The following is an 8,377-nucleotide window of genomic DNA, read 5'->3' as shown; positions in this document are numbered from 1 at the left end:
AAATCCAAGTGATGAACACACCTATTACATGGGTATTTCAAAAACTGACAATACCAAGAGTTGGTGAGGATACAGAGTATTGAAACTCTCATATATTGCTAGTAAGAATACCAAATGGTAAAGCCTCTCTGGAAACCACTTCAGCCATTTCTCATAAAGTTAAAGCATACACTCACCATATGACCCAACAATCCCATTCCTAAGTATATACTCAAGATAAATGAGAACATATATCCACACAAAGACGTTCACATGAATGTTCCTAGCAGTTTTACTCATAATAGCCAAAAAGTGGAAATAACCTAAATGTCTGTCAATTGACAGACATTTTTAAAAATGGGGTACAATAGAATAATACACAGCAATATAAGGGGATAAACGACCATTGTTAAGTGCAACAGCATGATGACTCTCTAATGCATTATGTTATGTTAAAAAGGCACATGGTATCTGATTCCTAGGGTTAGAGTAGGATAGGGCCAAGTTGGTGCTCAGAGCTGTGCAAGTGCAGGGTCAGAAACAGAGTGGGTGCCTCCTTATATTCTGTACCATGGACACATCACTTGCCTCATCTTAGTTCTGGCCCTCATATTTGATGGTTTCTTTTATATCACATTCTGGAAAAGGTGAAAGAAAGAAATAAAGATAGAAGGAAAGAAAGAGAGAAAATGGGGGAAGGGAGTGGTGATGGGAGGGGAGGGAAGAGGAGGGGAAGGGAAGGGAAGAAGGAAGAAAGACAGCCAAAGCAAGTGAGTGCTTGCCATGGTTGGGATGGAGAAAGGGTTGACTACAAAGGAGCAAAATAATGGAATTTTGGAGGGAGTGATAGAATGTCACCTGATCGTGGTGGTGGTTGCATGATTGTATGCATTTGTCTTAACTCATGGAACAATACACCAAAAAAGAGTGAATTTGAGTCCACATAAATTTTAAAAAGTGAATACAAAGTAAAAAAAAACCCAGGTGATGTATATATGTTAATTCATGTGCTAAATTATACATTCTGTAATGTTTGAATACTCATAATAAACATATATTACTTTGGAATAGAAAAAATGAGAAAAGACAAAGGTTTTTTTACAAAGATGTTCATACAACCCTATTTTTTCTTTTTCAAAATTTTATTTAAATTCAAGTTAGTTCACATTTAGTGTGGTATTAGTTTCAGGGGTAAATTTAGTAATTCTACAGTTGCATGTAGCACTGGGTGTTCTCCTTAATGGGTGGTCTTCTTAATGCCCATCGCCCAGTTACCCCATTCCCCCCACCCACTTCCCCTCCAGCAATCCTCAGTTTGTTCCCTATTGTTAAGAGTCTCTTGTGGTTTGTCTCCTCTGATTTCATCTTATTTTATTTTTCCTTCCCTTCCCCTATGCTCATCTGTTTTGTTTCTTTAATTCCACATATGAGTGAAATCGTATGGTATTTGTCTTTCTCTGACTGACTTACTTCACTTAGCATAATACACTCTAGTTCCATCCACATCATAACAAATGACAGCCCTATTATAATAGAGAAATAAACTAAATGCTCAAGATTAGAGAGGTTGAATAAATTATGATACTGCTATATGATGGATTCTTACACTGATAAAAATTATTTTTACATTGCATTTGTATATAAATGTATATAATGTATATAAAATGTGTATAAATGTATATAATGTATATATAATGTATATAAAACAAGGAAATGTTTATGGTTCAAAGTTAAACATAAAAGGAAACATACATGATTGTATTAATAGTACTGGTAAATTTTTAAAAAGATTTTTATTTATCTATTTGACAGAGAGAGAGAGAGATCACAAGTAGGCAGAAAGGCAGAGATAGAGGGGAAGAAGGCTCCCCTCCTGAGCAGAGAACTTGAAGCAATGCGGAACTCTATCCCAGGACCCTGCGATCATGACCTAAGCCAAAGGCAGAGGCTTAACCCACTGAGCCACCCAGGTGCCCCAACTGGTAAAAAATTTTGCACAGAAAGAAAAGGAAGGATGTAAGTCAAAATGTGTCTGCACTATTTCTTATCAATTAATATTTATTTTTTAATTATTTTTGTTTCTGAATTTTCTACAATGACCAAAAAATTTTTTTTTCCATTTTATTTATTTTTTCAGCGTAACCGTATTCATTCTTTTTGCACAACACCCAGTGCTCCATGCAAAACGTGCCCTCCCCATTACCCACCACCTGTTCCCCCAACCTCCCACCCCTGACCCTTCAAAACCCTCAGGTTGTTTTTCAGAGTCCATAGTCTCTTATGGTTCGCCTCCCCTCCCCAATGTCCATAGCCCGCTCCCCCTCTCCCAATCCCACCTCCCCCCAGCAACCCCCAGTTTGTTTTGTGAGATTAAGAGTTATTTACCAAAGAGACTAAGAATCTATACACAGAAAATTATAAAGTACTCATGAAAGAAATTGAGGAAGACACAAAAAAATGGAAAAATGTTCCATGCTCCTGGATTGGAAGAATAAATATTGTGAAAATGTCTATGCTACCTAAAGCAATCTACACATTTAATGCAATCCCTATCAAAATACCATCCATTTTTTTCAAAGAAATGGAACAAATAATCCTAAAATTTATATGGAACCAGAAAAGACCTCGAATAGCCAAAGGAATATTGAAGAACAAAGCCAAAGTTGGTGGCATCACAATTCCGGACTTCAAGCTCTATTACAAAGCTGTCATCATCAAGACAGCATGGTACTGGCACAAAAACAGACACATAGATCAATGGAACAGAATCGAGAGCCCAGAAATCGACCCTCAACTCTATGGCCAACTCATCTTCGACAAAGCAGGAAAGAATGTCCAATGGAAAAAAGACAGCCTCTTCAATAAATGGTGCTGGGAAAATTGGACAGCCACATGCAGAAAAATGAAATTGGACCACTTCCTTACACCACACACGAAAATAGACTCCAAATGGATGAAGGACCTCAATGTGAGAAAGGAATCCATCAAAATCCTTGAGGAGAATGCAGGCAGCAACCTCTTCGACCTCAGCCGCAGCAACATCTTCCTAGGAACAACGGCAAAGGCAAGGGAAGCAAGGGCAAAAATGAACTATTGGGATTTCATCAAGATCAAAAGCTTTTGCACAGCAAAGGAAACAGTTAACAAAACCAAAAGACAGCTGACAGAATGGGAGAAGATATTTGCAAACGACATATCAGATAAAGGACTAGTATCCAAAAATTTTTTAATAGTCCTAGGCAATTCATAAAGCAAAATAGTATCATTGGAAAAGACTGAACTGTAACTAATATTTGCAAGTGAAGGGAAAAGAGAATTGGTTTCATGAAGTATATTTCTGCTAGTCCACTATGCCAGGTCAATTCTTTCTAGATGAGAGTTTAAAATCATGCTTTCTGCTCAGTAAGTGAAGCATGCTTGGATTTCAAAAAACTTTTACATTTTGCAAGAATTGTATTTTACATTAAGGAGCCAGGCTGGCAAGGATAGTTTTCTATATCAAGAGCTCTAACTGAACTGGAGACGATTATTGAGCACTTATTATGGGACAGGCATTGAGTTTTACATGCTGTATTAGTTATCTAGGGCTGCCATAACAAAATATCACAGTCTGGGTGGCTTAAACAACAGAACTTTATTGTCTCACAGTTCTGGATGCCAGAAGTTTGAGAACAAGGTTTCTTCTGATACCTCTCTCCTTAGCTTTTAATGTCTTTTTTTTTTTTTTTAAGACCAACATCTTCTCACTATGTCCTCACATGGTCTTTTCTCTGCACATTTTCATCCCCAGTGTTTTTCTTTTTTTTTTTTTTGCGATTTTATTTTTTTCAGCGTAACAGTATTCATTGTTTTTGCACAACACCCAGTGCTCCCTGCAAAACGTGCCCTCCCTATTACCCACCACTTGTTCCCCCAACCTCTCACCCCTGACCCTTCAAAACCCTCAGGTTGTTTTTCAGAGTCCATAGTCTCTTATGGTTCACCTCCCCTCCCCAATGTCCATAGCCCCAGTGTTTTTCTCTATGTGCACACATTTCCTTTTCTAAGGACACCAGTCAGATTGAGTTAGGGCCTACTCTACACTTTTATTTCTTTATTTTTTAATTAAGTTCTCTATTTTAATCCCAGTATACTCAACATAGTGTGTCATGCCAGCCTTAGGTATACAATACAGTGATTCAACAATTCCACACATCACTCAGTGCTCATCATAAGTGGACTCTTTAATTCCAATCACCTATTTCAGTTTGTTCTCCATAGGTTAGAGTCTATTTCTTGGTTTGTCTCTCTCCCACACTTTCTATTTGTTTGCCTCACTTCTTGAATTCCACATATAAGTGAAATCATATGGTATTTTCTCTCATTTATTTTGCCCAGCATTGCACTCTTTGTATCCTGAAACTCAACTGGATCCATTTATCAGTTCCAGTAGTTTTCCTGTGGAGTCCTTAGTGTTTTCTATATATAGTAATATGTCCTCTGCAAATAGTGAAAGTTCCAGCCCTTCCTTACTAATTTGGATGCCCTCCATTCCTTCTTGTTGTCTAATTGCTGTAGCCAGGGCTTCTAGTGGTACCATGCTGAACAAATGTGGTGAGAGTGGACATCCCTGTCTTGTTCCTGACCCTGCTCTCGGGTTTTCACCATTGACTATGATGCTATCTGTGAGTTCTTCATATAAGACCTCCATTATGTTGAGGTGTGTTTCCTCTAGACCTACTTTGCTGAGGGATTTCACTATAAATGGATCTTGTACTTTGTCAGATGCTTTTTCTGCATCTATTGAAATGGTAATATGGTTTTTATCCTTTCCCTTATTGATGTGATGTATCAAATTGAATGATTTGTGAATATTGACTTGCATCATAGGAATAAATCCCATCCAATCATTGTGAATTTTTTCAATGTATTGTTGGTTTTAGTTTGCTAACATCCTGTTGAGGATACTCACATCCATGTTTACAAGAGATACCAGCCTACAGTTTGCCCTTTCCATGGTGTCTCCATCTGGTTTTGGCATCAGTGTGATACCAGTCCCACAGAATGAAATTCCTCCTCTACCCTCTGGAATACTTTAAGAACAGGCACCAACCCTCTCTAAACATTCAATAGAGGGGCCCTTGGGTGGCTCAGTTGGTTAAGCATCTGCCTTCAGCATAGGTCATGATCCCAGAGTCCTGGGATCAAGCCATGCAACGGGTTCCCTGCTCAGCAGGGAACCTGCTTCTCCATCTCTCTTTGCCTACTGCTCTCCCCACTACGTGTGTGTGTCTGTCTGTCTGTCTGTCTGTCAAATAAATGAATAAAATCTTCGAAAAAAAATAAAATTAAACATTTGGTAGGACTCACCTGCAAAGCCACTTGTCCTGGACTTCTGTTGGTTGGGAGTTCCTTGACATCTGATTCAATTTCACCACTGGAAATTGGTCTGTTCAATCCCTTTACCTCTTCCTGCGTTAGCCCTGGCAGGTTATATGCTTCTAGGAATTCATCCCACCTCTTCCAGGTAGTCCAATTTGTTGGCATATTATTTTTCACAATATTCTCTTATAATTGTTTGTATTTCTATGGTGTTGGTTGTCATTTCTCCTCTTCCATTTGTGATTGTGTTTTCTTGAGTCCTCTCTCTTTTTCTTCTGATGAGTTTGGCCAGAGGCTTATCAATTTCAGTGATCCTATCAGAGAAGAAGCCCCTGGTTTCACTGATCTATTCTATTGGTTTGTTTTCAGTCTCTATAGCATTTATTTCTGCTCTAATCTTTATTATTTCCTTCCTTCTGCTGGTTTTGAGTTTTGTTTATTCTTCTTGCTCGAGCTTCTTTATTTATAAGGTTAAGTTGTTTATTTGAGAATTTTCTTGCTGCTTGAGGCAAGCCCATATTGCTATAAACTTCCCTCCTGGAACTATCACCAAATATATTCACATTCTAAGGTACTGGTGGCTAGGGCTTCAAGGTATGGAGTCTGGAGGAACACATTTCAACCTATAACATATATTATCTATTTTATCCTTCAATATTATGAGGTAAATTCATTCTGCATTTTATAGATGCAGAAGTGCTTGGGAAGAAGTCTAAATATAAAACCAGCTCATTAATTTGAAAAAAAAATCAAACTAAAATATTAACAAAAAGATATTTTAAAAGTTTCACTTTTAGGGGCACCTGGGTGGCTCAGTGGGTTAAGCCTCTGCCTTCAGCTCAGGTCATGATCTTGGGTCCTGGGATCAAGCCCCATATCGGGCTCTCTGCTCAGCAGGGAGTCTGCTTCCTCCTCTCTCTCTACCTGCTGCTCTGCCTACTTGTGATCTCTCTCTGTCAAATGAATAAATAAAATACTTTTTTAAAAGATTTTGTTTATTTATTTGATAGACAGACATCACAAGTAGGCAGAGAGGCAGGTAGAGAGAGAGGAGGAAGCAGGCTCCCTGATAAGCAGAGAATCCAATGCAGGGCTCGATCCCAAGATCCTGGGATCATGACCCGAGCTGAAGGCAGAGACTTTAACCCAATGAGCCACCCAGATGCCCAAATAAAATATTTTGAAGTTTCATTTTAATTAAAATATAAATAGCTGGAAACAACTAAAACAGTATGGATTTTTATTTGAGAGGAGGGTGATTTTGTTTTTTCAATTTGTCAACCAATAGTTTGGGATTAATCATTTTGTAATTTATATCCATTCATTTACTTTCAAATTAGCTAGCAATCAGATTTGTAGAATACATTTGGGAAAAATGAACTTCTGGGGAAGATGACTGAGTAGGAGGACCCGAGGCACACCTCTTCTTATAGATATAGATAGATAACACCCACATCAGACAACATCTGGTCTTACTCAACTCAAGCACTAGGTCACCCTCGACTGGTGCACTAACAACACAGGGAACAAATACTGCTCATAACAGGCAAAGAAAGCCACTGCAGATGACTGGACTGAAGACAAAGGTGGATCAGTCACAACAGTACGGCACATACACACACCCATGGAGTGTCAAGTTCTGGTGAATGGGATATTGCAATGCAGAACATTATAGGATCTCTTCTTCATATGACCACTATTTCCAAGAGCAGGAGATATAACTGATTTTACATATACAGAGAGTTAGACAAAATGAGGAGACAGAGGAATATCTCCTAAATGAAAGAAGAGGACAAAAGTCACAGCAAGATAGCTAAATTAAATGGAAATAAGTAGCATCCCTGGTAGAAAATTTAAAGGAATGTTCATAAAGACACTCACTGGACTTGAGAAAAAAGTGTAGGACCTCAGTGAGACCCCCAACAAAGAAGTAGAAAATATTAAAATAAACCAGTCAGAGATGAAGAGCCCAATAACAGAAATTAAAAATACACTAATGAAAATAAATAATGGATTAGAGGAAACAGTGGCCTGGAGGACAAAGTAATGGAAAGTGATCAAGCTGAATAGGATAAAAGAAAAAAGAATAATGAATAATGAGAATAGACTCAGTGATATCATCAAACATAATAACACTCACATGATAGGGATCCCAGAAGGAGAGAAGAGAGAAAATGGGGCAGAAATTTTGTTTGAATAAATAATAGTCAAAAATTTCCAAATCTGGGGAAGGAAACAGAAATCCAAATTCAGGATGCACACAGAGCCCCTAACAAAACTGACCCAGGGACGTCCACACCAAGATACATTAAAATGCAAAAATTAGTGATACAGAGAACATTTAAAAAACAGCAAGAGAAAAGAAAACAGTTACATGCAAGGGAAACCCCATAAAGCTATCAGTGGATTTTTTACCAGAAAGAAGTGCAAGATATTAAAGGAGACTATGAGTGGAAAGGTAAGAAAAGTAGGAAGCACAAAAGCAGCAAAATTACATACATTTATAAAAATCAGTTAAAGGATTCACAAAATAAAAAGATGTAAAGTATGACACTGTGTAACTAGAATGGGTTCAAATTAAGCAATCATCACCATAATATAGATTGCTACATGCATAAGATGTTACATATAAACGTAATGGTAACCACAAATAAAAAGTTGGCAATAGATATGCAAAAAATAAAGAGAAAGAATCCAAGTATATCACTAAAGAAAACCAGCAAACCATGAGAGAAAAGACCAAGAGCAGAAAAGAAATAAGAACTACAAAAATAACCATAAAACAAGTAATAAAATGGCAATACATTCATACCATAAATAGTTACTTTGAGTGTAAATGGGCTTGAAGCTCCAATCAAAAGACATAGGGTGACAGAATGGATGAAAAGGTAAGATCTATCTATATGCTGCCTACAAGAGACTCATTTCAGACCTAAAGACACCTTCAGATTGAAAGTGAAGGGCTAGAAAGGCTGGAAAGACACATGCATAAAGAAGTGAAAAGAAAGCTAGGCAACAATGCTCATATACTACCAAA

Source organism: Meles meles, chromosome X (assembly GCF_922984935.1).
Source record: "Meles meles chromosome X, mMelMel3.1 paternal haplotype, whole genome shotgun sequence".
Lineage (NCBI taxonomy): Eukaryota > Metazoa > Chordata > Mammalia > Carnivora > Mustelidae > Meles > Meles meles.
Note: the sequence above shows the minus strand (reverse complement) of the source record.